General features: G+C 37.5%; 1 long non-coding RNA gene across 1 annotated transcript; it reads left to right on the top strand.

The window, feature by feature from the left end:
- The first annotated feature begins 11,698 nt into the window (after window positions 1-11,698).
- On the top strand, window positions 11,699-14,201 carry LOC121398367. Its single transcript, XR_005964281.1, has 6 exons — window positions 11,699-11,810; window positions 11,926-12,046; window positions 12,306-12,459; window positions 13,105-13,439; window positions 13,578-13,651; window positions 14,011-14,201. It is a non-coding gene; the product is annotated as an uncharacterized LOC121398367 (long non-coding RNA).
- The last annotated feature ends 463 nt before the right edge of the window (window positions 14,202-14,664 follow it).

The following is a 14,664-nucleotide window of genomic DNA, read 5'->3' as shown; positions in this document are numbered from 1 at the left end:
TGAATTACATAAACAACAAGTCATGGTCATTAATCTTCAAGAGACACATTTTAAAATAGGCCCATAGACCAACATTTAAGAAGAAATAGCGACTCACCTGAGTGGCAAATACAGTAAAGGGGTCGCCATTGGCATTTTCATCAGCATTTTATTCATACAATTGATAAGAATGGAAGATACATTCTCACTAAAATATATCCGGGGTCACTCTTGCCTATTGTTATTTTCCCAACCAGAATAAATAGAAATGCATGGATCTAATGATGACCGAACTAGAGAAATTCCAAGAAGATATTAGGTGGTGATATCAGGGTTACGCAAGAACCCAAACTACACACCTTCAAACCTCAGTCAGGGTTTTTTGGCCAAAAACTAAAATTTTTAGTGGAAAAAAACCCCCAAAATTTTTTCAAGATTTATTATACCCCCGATGCTGCAAAAAGCCAAAAATCTGCCATCTCAAACCTCTCAAGGTCTTGTATAAGTCAGCGGGAGATGCCCCTATAGCAATCTGAAGATATCATAGTCGATGCTAGGTTTGGTTCAATAATCTAAAAAATTTGGGGGTTTTGGGAGCGATAACCGGAAAAAAACGAGTGATTCAAACATTTGCTAGATTTGGGATCTTGTTCCATTTGATAAATTTTATCGAGTCTTTCCGCAATCATGAAAAAATGAGAGAAATGAGAATTTTAGTAACACCCTAATTGGTTTTCAACTACTCTTAATTCAAATGTAGAAGCTTCGTTTATGAGGATAAAACTGTGAGGCTTTAAACAACATGCACAAAACATAGTGTATAAGACACGAGATAGAGCGCAGTTATTATTCTCATGATACTAATGATGGCAGAAAGTGATGGGCGAATTTCTCCCTTCACCGAAAAACTTGTGAATGTCCAGTGAAACAGAGAAAAATTAGCAAAACTCGAAATTTGACGTCCACTTCAGTTCTGAAGCTCGCGGCAATTTTGACATCAGCGTTAAAGTCAATGGGCTTCCAAATAGTGTTGACGCGTATCGAAATTCATTGGTGAATGTTTGCGGGAGTTGTGCGAATTTATGCACCAGCGGCAAAACACGGAAATTCACCAGTGAATTTGCGACAGGCAAATTTATTCGCCCATCACTAATGGCAGATTCATAAATACAGTTCACCAATATATCCGAAAAACTGCTATCTTTACTTTATCCTATGGCCGGGCACAAAGTATAGAAGAGTCTATTTCATTTAGAATATTCAGTCTCTTGAGAAATAAACTCAGACTCCCTCTTGGGGCAGTCGCATCTGAACTGGGAACTGGCACTTTTATTGCACCCACTGTAACCCACACCTCCTATTTGTGTCTGTAAGTCTCCCACTTAGATTGTAAGCTCTACAGACCTCTTGTCTCTGAATCACTTGTCTTTTTCATCTCTAATGCAACTGTACTTTGTATTTATTACTGTAATGAGCCATTTTTTCTATTAGTTGACTGTTCTGCTGTACAGTGCTGCGTATATAAGTAGCGCTATATAAACATATACATATTTACTAACATACATCTAGTCCAGTGATCCCCAACCAGTAGCTCGCGAGTAACATGCTGCTCATTAACCCCTTGGATGTTGCTCCCAGTGGCCTCAAAGCAGATGTTTATTTTTGAATTCCAGGCTTAGATGCAAGTTTGGTTGTATAAAAACCAGATGTACTGCCAAACAGAGTCTCCTGTAGGCTACCAGTCCATATAGAGGCTACCAAACAGCCAATCACAGCCCTTATTTGACATCCCCATGGACATTTTCATGCTTGTGTTGTTCTCCAACTCTTTTTTACATTTAAATGTGGCTCACGAGTAAAAAAAGGTTGGGGACCCCTGATCTAGTCAATTATTGAAAATGCAGCTAACGACAAAGACCCAGGCCCAGTCGGCTACATCTAGACATTGTATAAGATTTATAAGGAATATCTTGAGGAACGTATGTTGAAAGCCGTCAATAACTTTCTTACAAACCTAAGAATCACCTACAGTACATAAGGTCTATCCCAGATATTAAGGGGCTACTCGTTAAACAAATCTTTCATAGCTTTCAACAGCTCTACATGCTGACAGTCTCACAGCACCTCATACAAGTTTGCCCTCTCTTATGAATGAATTTTCAAGTATAGTCAATTTTGTAATTTTAAAATTCATTTTTATAAATCTGAGGCTCTCACTGCAACACTTTTCTGTTTTTCTGGAGGCTGATTCACGTTGAGATAACGTTTAGTATGATGTAGAGAAAGATATTCTAAGGCAATTTGCAAATGGTTTTCATTTTTTTAATATGTGATTTTTGAGTTATTTAGCTTTTTATTCAGCAGCTCTCCAGTTTGCAATTTCAGCCATCTGGTTGCTAGGTCCAAATTGCCCTAGCAACCATGCCTTGATTTGTATAAGAGACTGGAATATGAATAGGAGAGGCCTGAATAGAAAGATGAGTAATAAAAAGTATCAATAACAATACATTTGTAGCCTTACAGAACATTTGTTTTTTAGATGGGGTCAGTGACCCCCATTTGAAAGCTGGAAAGAGTCAGGAGAAATAATAAAATGTAAATAATAAATAGAAATAATGAAGTCCAATTGAAAAGTTGCCTAGAATTGGCCATTGAATAACAAACCAAAAGTTATCTTAAAGGTGAACCACCCCTTTAAACCCTCATGATATTTCTACACTAAACCTCGAATCCAGTATTAACACATTTGTCTGAAATAAAACTTCAGCCAGAATTAATTGGTCTCCCCAATGTGCTTAATTACTTTAAATATTATGACATTATCATAATGATAATAAAAGATGGATTGAAACGGAACAAACAGTAACAGATAAACCATAATAAACTCTTTGGTCTCTAATACCCTGACTGCTCTCATACTACAGATTTACCATTGATATGTGCAAATACTATTACGGATACTAATAATCTCTAGAGAACAAATCCACATTTAATACGGTCCACTGACCAACTAAGGGGTAAGCGGCGAAAATTCACCAGCGACGGCTTTGCAGCCAGCGCAACACTTCGCCACACGTAAATTCACTCAGACAACGCTAATTTACTAAAATGCAACGTTGCATATAGGGCGCCGAACCCTGTCGAATTTTCACTAGCGTTACTTCGACAATCAAATCGAAGGTGCGTTTGCGTTCAATTCTGACGAGCGCAACTTCGTTAGAGGTCTTCACTCAGGCTAATTTGCATACGGCGGGGAATTATAAAGTTGACTGGACGTATATGTTGCATCAAATACATTACACAAGTCCTGGGAACCTTAATAAAGACAATAGAGTTGTTATATTGCCCTACACATGAGCCCACTGTATAGTTTATGTGCCATATGATAGGAAATGTAGGGGGAACCCGGTTACCCAAAAAAAAAAGTTAAGGACTTTTGCAGCCTATCACTCTGAAAAAAGGAAAAGACGCAGCGTTTTTTGGACTTTGGAAACTTTTCCCACTAAAAATATGATGTAAGTGACAGAAGAACGAGGAAGTCCCATCTACTCCATTGCACTTGCCTGGTCTGAGCTGGTGAAGGCAAGTCTGGCGCATCACGTAACGTTCAGTAAAATCCGCATCTTAGTGAATTTGCGGAGTAACGTCCATTCGCAAATGAGAATATTCACCTGCCGATAGAGTTCGAATGAGCGCTAGCGTCTGTCTCTTTCACTAGCAAAGTGACGCCTGCACCCATCAGTAAATCAGCGAAGTGCCTATAAATTGTCGCCAGCGTTAAGTCACTTTGTGGTTTAGTAAATCTGCCCCTAAGCCTGAGCTGCCCTGAGACATTTCCCTATAAAATTAAATATTCCCAAATCCAACACTGGGGATCTATAGAAATCATTCATTTAAAACTATCTATGAAACCTGGTGTCTCCAGTCCTCTCCCGTTTTCCATTCTTTATGGTATAACCATTCTGGCTGAAATATTTCAGGTACAGGTATGGGACCTGTTATCCAGAATGCTCAGGACCTGGGGTTTTCAGGATAATGGATCTTTCTGTAATACCTTAAGTCTACTAGAAAATCATTTACAAATTAAACAAAATGGTTTTGCTTCCAATAAGGATTAATTATATCTTAGTTGGGATCAAGTACAAGCGACTGTTTTATTATTACACAGAAAAGGGAAATTATTTTTAAAAAATGTTGATTATTTGGATACAATGGAGTCTATGGGAGACGGCCTTCACATAAATAAGAGCTTTCTGGATAACGTTTTTTGGATAACAGATCCTATACCTGTACTTATCTTTTATTCAGAATACTGCCAGGTTATTATCTTTGTACTTATTGTACCTGTTATCCAGAATGGTCAGGACCTGGGATTTTCTGGATAAGGGATCTTTCCGTAATTTGGATCTTCATACTTTAGGTCTACTAGAAAATCATGTAAACATTAAATAAACCCAACAGGCTGGTTTTGTTTCCAATAAGGATTAATTATATCTTAGTTGGGATCAAGTACAAGCGACTGTTTTATTATTACACAGAAAAAAATTGGATTATTTGAATATAATACACAAAAGCCATGAATATCCTGTAAATTATATCCTTATAAACGGTGAGTTCTGATGTAATTTCTGTCACATGATTCATTGAAATTTGTGTATTATAATAAATAAAGTACCCCCAGTTGTAAAATATGAGGATATTAGAAGTTACCTCGGAGTTCCATGACCTGTATAAAAACACTCGGCCTTCGGCCTCGTGTTTTTATATGGTCATGAAACTCCTCGGTGACTTATAATATCCTTATATTTTACAAGAGGGGGTACTTTATTCACTATATAATGAAATCTAAGGGGGATGGGCATTCCATAACTCAGCTTTCTGGATAATCGGTTTCCGTATAATGGATCCCATGCCTGTAATATGTCAAGTTACCAGTCTAGACACAGAAGCAGACTAATTGGATTAGTATCTGAGCTACAGGCACTGCCCAGGAATATAAAAGGAGATTGGGGAGACACTTGTTGGGTTCAGCAAGGACTTTTATTCCACATTATTGGAGAACCAAAATAACTCCTGAAATAACAGAATAGATAATTGAAATAAATAATATAATGAGTTGGCAGAACTAATATCTCATTCTCATAATGACTGACATACATTTGTATAAAACGTGGGAGCCCTTGTGTATTATATAAGGATCCTGATTCAGTAGAAGACTTACAATTGGGGAGAGTTTTAGAGACACAGTAAGACTTTCTCACTGCCCCTGGAATTGAAATGAGGGAAATGAAAACCCAAAATGTTGGTAAGGGATGGGCTGGTTTTACATGTCAGCATTCCTGCCCCATCTCTCTGTTTTACTTGTTTTATTAAAGGATAAGTAAACCTTAAAAATAAGAGAAGGTAAAATTAAAGAGGGGACTATTCTAAGCACTTTTGCAATGTACATTCATTGTTTATTTTGTTTTTATTTCAAGATATTAAAGGATACATGTACTGTTAATATGAATGAATTTTGGATCATCATACCTTAAGTCTACTAGAAAATCATGTAAACATTAAATAAACATTAAATAAACCCAATAGGCTGGTTTTGCCTCCAATAAGGATTAATTATATCTTAGTTGGGATCAAGTACAAGCTACTGTTTTAATATTACACAGGAAAAGGAAATTAGTTTTAAAAATTGGACAAAATGTGAGTCTAGGGGAGACACTTTCCGTAATTCTGAACTTTCTGGATAAAGGGTTTCTGGAGTACAGAACCCACACCTGTATACGTTGTGAGGAAAAAGGGCCACGGCCATTTCAAAGTGCAACAAGTCAGACTGTGAGGAATTCTGGTGAACAAAACCATTTTGAAAAGAAACTAATGTTGATGTTTGAAACCCCAAATTCATTAATTCCGCCGTCTATAACTAAAATGTGCTAAAAAGTCATTGTTTTCATGAACAACACAGACTCCCAGACGCCATATTTGTCTGACAACTCTACACTGATCACTGTGTGACTTGTAGTTCAGTCATATCTGCGGCTGAGCAACATGAAGCAACTAACGAGGTTTTGCCTCAGGGAGCCATTGGCAGACGTGGAACTAGAATTGCTGCCCCTTCCACATCGCTCTCACATATCACACATTCCCCAAGAAGTGCGCAATAGTTCTGCCGCACCCGGTCTTTTTATTTGCGCTGTTGCCCCTCCCCCTTACGTGCTGTCGCCATTCTCCATTTCCCGCCTCCCTCTCCTATTTGTTGTCGCCATTCTCCATGTCCCGCCTCCATTTCCTGTTTGCTGTCGCCATTCTCCATGTCCCGCCTCCATTTCCTGTTTGCTGTCACTATTCTCCATGTCCCGCCTCCATTTCCTGTTTGCTGTTTCCCGCCTCTCTCTGTCCTTCGTCGTTCGTACAAAACTATGCTGTTGTTTTGGGGGACGGGAGGGAGCAGCTGTCAGAGGCGGGGAACATGAATACCGAGTCTCTTGGGCAGAGGAACCTCCATTAGTTATTTGTTTAGTTATAACACAAACTCTAGGCCTTCCTATAAGGTGTGCAAATCATTGGTGTGGGGACATGTGACCCCAAAACAATTAAAACTAGTCTTTTGAACTGAAATACCAGTTGTGTGGACTCTGTATCCTACATTTGTTTCATTACTTCAATGTGCCCAGCCATTATCAGCTCTGCAGCCTTTGTTGCCTAAACACAACTGCTCTGCTATAGTCACACACATAATTCCCACTCATGAACAGCCCTCTGAATAATCTGCAATCAAATAAAGGGCATTGCTCATTAAAACTACATATGTATAAGTATATAATGGTGCTGCATGTTCTTTAGACCTGATCATGTGCTGCAATAAATACAGTGTGGCAAATTCACTGAAGAGTGAATTTTCACCATCATCAGGCGCAAATTCTCTACCATTATCAGTGTTGGACTGGGACACCAGGGGCCCAACTCAAAACCTTAGACCAGGGGCCACCAAAGAACCATAGATCAGGGGCCCACTCTCAGTACTATTATACTTCTTCTTCTCAATCAACCTCTATTCCCCTAGTCTCTATTCTTTACATACTATAATCTGTTATTCCATCTATTTAGCCTCGTTGTTCTCCTAGAAATATCGAATGACTAGGGATGGGCGAATTTGACCCGTTTAGTTTCGCCAATAATTTGCCGCTGGCGAAATGTCGCAGACGGCCATTAAAGTCTATGGGCGTCAAAAAAATGTTGTCGCGCAGCGAAATTTCGTCTTTTTTGATTTTGACGCACAATGCTATACAAGTCTATGGGCGTCATTTTTTTGGTGAAACAAGGCGAAAAAATTCGCCCATCCCCAGGAATGACCATGAAATAGGCCAAATGTTTAGCAGCACAAGGGCCCCCTGACAGCTGGGCCCCCCGGGAGTTTTCCTGGTATCCCTGTGGGCCAGTCCGACACTGACCACTATGCTAATTTCCGAAAATGCAAACATGCGTCTCAGCAGCTGAACGCCGGCGAAGTTTCTCAAGTGTAAATTCGTCATCGGGAGCATTTCATAGCGAGGAAAACGTTGTTCATACTCTTACGCTTCGGTCAATTTGAATAGGACGGGTACATATAGGTCATATAGATCTTTATTAGAGATGTTGGTAAAGAATAATAACCTAACTGGTGCTTATTGCTTGACCAACATGTTGTGTGTTAAAATTTGTATGATGTGAACCACTTTTCCTTGGTGTAAATATAATAAAATACAAGTTTTCAAAGGCTCACAGTGAAAAAAAACTTGTTCTTGTTGCACCGGTGCCCAGTGTGTGTAATAAACATAAAATGCCACATTTACACTGGTCCTTAATATGGTTCCTGCTTATTTATTATATTATTTTTTTGCTTTATTACATTAACCCAATATGTTCCTTTGAAACCAAATACAGGGAATAAAAATGATACATCCATTGAATTTTATGGAAAGAAGACACTTTCCTTATCCAGTCAAAGAAAATGTCCTATTTCTGAAGTTACTTTAGCCCTCTCAGGAATCTTTAATAAGTTTTATTTTCACTATGGGAGATGTGAAAAACCATCTCCCATAAGAAAAACCTTAAATGTAAAAATCCACTTTTTCCTTCAAAGTGTAATAATTTACTTTCCTAATTCATAGGGAGTCATTTAGTGACTATGTAGCTACACTAAAGTGGAAATTGATATTACAATTCATTTGAGTATGACTTAATGTGGGAATGTGGTCGGGCAACTTATGAGGAGGGAATTTTTTTTTTAAATGAATAAAAAAAACCTAGACCAATACATGGGCCAACATAGTCACTGGTCTGTACGTATTATTATTATTATTATTATTATTATTATTATTATTAAGTTGAAGTTACAGATGAAATACATAAAGTATATATATATATATATATATTGCCAATAATGGTTCCTTTTCTGCTCAATTGCTTTCCCAAGGTGCTTTTATTTTGCTATAGCAAGACAGTCATAATAAACGTCAAATAAACCCAATAGGCTGGTTTTGCTTCTAATAAGGATCTTAGTTGGGATCAAATACAAACGACTGTTTTATTATTACACAGAAAAAGGAAATCATATTTAGAAAATTGGATTATTTGGATCCATAATTCTGAGCTTTCTGAATAACGGGTTTCCGGATAACGGATCCACATGGCAGGGTGACTCTGAACTATTACTGTACATTTTGTACATCACACACAGTTGTTGCTCTTATCCAACAGGGGCCTCTTATTCAAATCAATGCATGGTTGCTATGGTAATTTGGACCCTAGCAACCAGATTGTTGAAATTGCAAACAGGAGAGCTGCTGGATAAAAAGCTCAAAAATAACTCAAAACCCACAAAATAATAAAACATGAAAATGTTTTTTGAAGTACAAAAAGCAGGGAATGAATTAAAAATGTAAGTTAAAAGGCCAGATAAAGTCCTGTATAAGGGCAGAATAAACACGGGGAATGAGGACTGATATGGTCGTGATTAAACTGATCCGTTCCTCAAGCCTCACTTATTTTCTGCTGATATCGTCCGTTTGTGTAACAGTCAGTGAATATAGATATTTAATAAGAGAAAGACATTTGAGCTCATTACGAGCGTCAGGCTCATTTATATGATGTGCAGTTAAACAGCTGTTTGCAGCTCTGGGAGGCTGGACATCGGGTCACATGAGGCACCATTATGACATCACCAGTTGCCTTACAGCTGCACCACTATGACATCATCGTCACCATGGCAACGGCATCAGTAAACAAGTCAATGCCATTATGACATCACAAGGCATCCTGTGATAAGTCGGTAAACGCATATTAAGCATCAGTTTTCCTGCATCTTCGCATCGTGACGCATCGCAGAAAAACTTCCCAGCTTTTACTTCGACTTTTCTCAATTCTCTTTCTATTCTCAATTTTCTCAATTTCTTTCTTTATTTCTTTCTTTCTTTCCTACTCAATTTCATCTTTATTACTAGGTAAGTGAAAAAAAACCCCTGAAATCTTGAATTTTATTACATTTGAACATATTTCAGTAATGAGACAGACAAAAAAGTGCATTTTGCAATGTTCATTCGTTTCCAGCTTTGTAGATTTGGGTTTGGCCGGTAGGATGGTTTATTCCTCACATGTAACACAAACCTACACACACCAGGGAACACGTACAACACCTTTTACAGCCACATTATCAGATGATTTGAACCATTAACATGATTTTCCTCTTTGTTCTTTTGCTTTTTAGTATATTAACCTGAAACAACAATAACTATGGAAAAAGTACAAGCTACACTTGAATTTTCATTACAACTAAAGCAATTCCAGATTCCGTTTTTTCTTCAAAGTGGGTAAGTGTGTCTTGATGCTTTAAGGAGTCCAATTTGGTTGAATCCAAATCTTCCAAAAACTTCCTAGGACTGAGTTGAATGTTAGATTTGGCGCATACTTCAATATGGCAGCTTGTAAGGCAATTGCTCTCACATACTCACAATGTCCTATGATCAGTGTTGAGTAAATAGTAAAACTGCAAGTTACTGGGCCCTGCAGTAAAATCATTTTAGGTCCTTTAGACATTGAGCAACATATTCCAATTGTTTTTGGATTGGCATCTCCTTCATAGAAATTACATTTACACTGTGGGGGTTATTTATCAAAGTCCAAATTTATCTCAGTATTTTCTGCTGCAAACTCCAATAAAATCTGCTCACGTTTTTTTGCGCTTATTTATTATTACATTTTCCCAAAAATATGCTTTGCTGGAAAAAATCAGATTTTCACGTTTTTTTTGGATTTTTCTTCAGATTTTCGGATTTTTCACCCGAAAACTCTGAAAACTTTGGGGTATTGCATGAAACCCAGCGCATATCAAAAAATCATTGAGACTTCTCCCATTGACTTATATGCAACCTTGATGGGTCTGAGATGCCGGATTTTCCAATTTGGACTTTTCCATCCTAATAAATTCTGAAAAATTCGTGAAAGTTTAATTTTATAAACAAAAAAATCACGATTTTTTGTGATTTTTGCATTTGGAGTTTAGTAAATAACCCCCTACATATGGACAGCAGCAAAGGGCGGCTTGTGTAGCAGTGAAAGGAGCACATAGAAACATTCAGGCAAATGAACTTCCCCTTTAACAGAACGTGTTCATGAGGAGCAGAGAGAGTTTGATTTTAATGTCACATTGTTTTTGCTTTTAGATGTTACCAAATTAAGACATCCTTTGAGATTCTGACGAGCATCCCTCACACAATCGAAGCAAGGATTTTCCATACTGAAGGTACTTGTTACTTATAACCTCGTTACCTAGTTCTGCATATGGAGTTTTATTGCTGACAATCTTCTTTGTTCACTCTGTTGTGTTATAGTTTGGTAAATTGATTAAAACTCTTCTGTTTTAGATAATGTGAAGTATCCGGCTTCAGTTGAGGGCAGTGTCCTTTTCAGCAGTGCATTTAAATTAAAGAAAACCAAACGCGCTATTAGAATTGACGACGTTGTGATCTACACCGTTAATATCCTCCTGGATGAGAGTCAAGTAAGTGATAAAAAGTCTTTTAGATCAGCTTTGTGTTTGTGTGTTCCGTATACCGTATCTTATGTTTCTTCTATTCTCTCTACAATGGCAGATTGAAGAGACTCTGAATACCCTGGAGAGCAAGATGAACTTTGGCCTTTACTATGCAGAAAGCCATAAAGAGTAAGTAGAGAAACGATCAGAATTGAAGAATAGATTAAAACTCTGACTCTATATTTGTGCTGTAATTCCTTTCTTTCCCATTTCTCTAATGTTTTTGCTTTACTGGAAAATGTTTAGATTCCCCCAACCCCCCATGTATTGGCCAGTTAGACTTACATATAGAAACTGATTTTCTACCTGAGCAGTTTAAGGGGTGGTTCACCTTTAAGTTAACTTTTCATATGTTAGTGAATTGCTAATTATAAGCAACTTTCCTATTAGTCTTCATTATTTATTTTTAATAGTTTTTTTTAATTTAATTTGAATTTAAAACCAATTGTAAATTGTCTCAGAATATCACTATCTACATCAGTTCTGTTCAATTAATAAGCATTTAATTAATTCTAATACAATAAAGCTAACAAGACTGATGGGTTAGTGAAATCTGATTTGTGTTTAACACATCGATCTTCTGGTTTTATCTGAACAGATTAAGCAAATGTAAGCGTTTGGCACCAATGTGGAGAGAGGACATGAAATTGCACTTTAACCTGCATCGAGGGATTCACGGCCAGACGAATATAGTGTTTGAGTCATGTTCAAAGCTATCGGTCATTGTTCATGGCCTGTTGGTTGTATTACAACCCCCACTGAAGACGTAAGTACACGGATTGTTATTGTCAGATAGAGATGATGACATTATTTTACTATTCCATTAAAAAATATTATCAATTTCAAGATAATACAATCATCTGTATTTGTTGTTTTTATAGCTTTTCCAAGAAAAACTCAGTATTCCAAAGAATTCTTCCCAGCCGGTGGACAAAGGCTAAAAAAACGAAAGTGGAAAGTGTCATTTTGGGCAAAAACTTCAAAAAGAAATTGGCAGCAGACGTAAGTAACAAACATGAATTTGTATTTGAACCTTCCAGAGGGTAAAAACAGTTCTGTGAGTGGAATTATAATTACAGACAACCCCAGGCCCCACTAACTGCCTCCCTCCCTCCTCCTGAACCCCAACGAGTCTCACCATTTCACCGATGTCTTTAACTGGCAAAAGAGTAGTGCTGTGGGGTAGTAGGGCGCCATCTTGTAATGATTTGTGTCCTCTTTGCTTTCTTTCTTGCTTCATGACTCTGTTTCTCTATTTTAGGGTAAAAGCTTTGTGATAGAAGAGAAATACTTGCAGCATGCCTACCGTTTCCTTTCAACACTACGATCCTGCTTGCTGCTTTCCTATGATGGACTGTACAGTTATTTCATCTCCGTATCAGAAACGCTGCCTTCCTCATGCAAGCTGGAGCTTGGTATGTGATTGCTTCTACTTTGTGACACCTAGTTGTCCTGTTCTTTAGGTTTTGTTCAAATTAGTTCATTTAAACATTGACCTTTCTCTGACCACCCAACATCCAAAATGGATAATAGATATTGATGAGTCAATGAAAACATTCTTTCCTCTTGGAAGTTGAAAGATTATGGGCATGAACAAACAAAGTGCACATTTAGGTATCCCAAAGTGACCGTTAGTTTACACACTGGCCTTGATATCATCATAGAGTCAATATTAGGGCAGTGGCAAATGGTAAAACACCCGCTACTCATATTAGGTCACTCACCATCATTAGGAAGCACCGCGAGTAACTGGGCACCTACAATTATTGCCTACACGTCTAACAAGGCTCCTCTTATTCATTTTATTGAGATGTTCATTGTGGTGGGTAACAGATGTTGGAGAATGACATAGGTCACCTGGAAAACTCCCAAGATTAGATTCTTCTGTTGCACCATTGCTATATCCTAGGGGCTCTCATTCCTCTCCAGTCTGATCCACTCCATATTTTACATCACAACAGCAAAGTAACACACGTGGGAAAGGGAATAAACTTATATTCTTAGATGTACAAAACATTATTGTGAAATGTAATATAATGCCGTCTTTGTTTCCTCCACAGAAAAACTGGATCTGAAAGTCCGGCTCAGTGAGTTATCTGACAAAGTGACGGTAAGTTTGCTCATTGCTTATTCTGTAATCTGATACTAACCTGTCACCCCAAACTAGTTTCCTTATACTATTGGGGTATTAAAAAGTGCTTTACATACTGTATTCTCTGTGTTTACACAAATTGTTGATTATTTAATATTTTAACCATAGGAAATAGAAGACCCCAATGATCTGGCAGAAGCAATAAATAGCAGCCTAATAGAACTATCAGCTCAACTTCTCAATCTGTGGGGAAAATTTCTTCAATCCTCCTTCGAGAGTGAACAAGAGAAGAAGCAAATAAAGGTAAGAAGCGCATTGAATAGGCTTTAAGGCAGGGGAAGCTTAGTGCTCAATCTTCAGTGCGACTCCATTTATTGTTTTACACTGCCGTTATCTCTCAAGGTTGTGCTTATGAACTGTGTCTATTTTATTGTTTTATAGGAAGAAAAGTTCAAGAAATTATTCTTTTCTACTGACCATCCCCAACAAGAAGCTATTTTATATGATGAGAAGATGTGAGTACATGGTGTTTCTTCAAATATTTATGTTTAGAGCCAGTTCTTATTTGATTGGGGAATATTACTTTTACACATTTTATGGACATTTACGGTCCTTTACAGTTTTACTTGCAAGTGATGTTTATATATGAAAATGTCATGCTGTTGTCATACTTATATAATAAATGGAAATATAATAAATGGTCTAGTATCCTTAGCAACCAAACAACAGATGTAATTGGCCTGATTATCAGGCGTTTAAAATCATAGGATTGGTTGCTTTTGGATACTCCAGATTTTTTATTCCACCCCTCAGTTTTTAGTTTACTGATCTCTGGATGTGATTTATTTCTAAATATAAACATTTCTCATTGCAGAACCGAAAGCCACAAAGAGATTTATGAAAAAGTCAAAAAAGCTCCAAAAGATGATTGTCTCGAGTGCCGGGACACGGACATGGTATCAAAATCTGCCCCCGTTGTCTTTGAAGACCGGTACTTAGAGCCTGAAGCAATAGGTACGTATGGAAAGAATCCACAGGTGCTGCTGCCTCAGTGTGTGACAGTTGTTCATCCATTATTATTATATAAATACGTATTTCTAAAGTGCCAACGTATCCCACCGCTCTGTACAATAGAACCACTGAGATGACGTACTGAATGAAAGATAAGATCACTTTTCTATATATGAGTGTGGATGGGAAGGCATTTTCCTGCTAAAGTTAAAAATTTTGTTTTTATAGATTGTTCAGAAGACTTTGCAGATTATTCAGAAGACGTTATGGATTGTTCAGAAGAGTTTATGGATTGTTCAGAAGACTTTGTAGATTATTCAGAAGACGTTATGGATTGTTCAGAAGACGTTATGGATTGTTCAGCAGAAGTTAAACCATCCTCTGTTGATAGTATTGAAGATAATCTCAAGAGAATTATGTCACTCCTGTCAGCTATCGATGCAGACAATGGTTTAAATCCCTCCTTTTATGCCATGCCATTGTCTTTGAGGAAAGGGTAAGTTCTGATTCCTAACAA

The sequence above is a fragment of the Xenopus laevis genome, chromosome 9_10L (assembly GCF_017654675.1).
Source record: "Xenopus laevis strain J_2021 chromosome 9_10L, Xenopus_laevis_v10.1, whole genome shotgun sequence".
Taxonomy (NCBI): domain Eukaryota; kingdom Metazoa; phylum Chordata; class Amphibia; order Anura; family Pipidae; genus Xenopus; species Xenopus laevis.
Note: the sequence above shows the minus strand (reverse complement) of the source record. Positions and strands in the feature narration are given on the sequence as shown.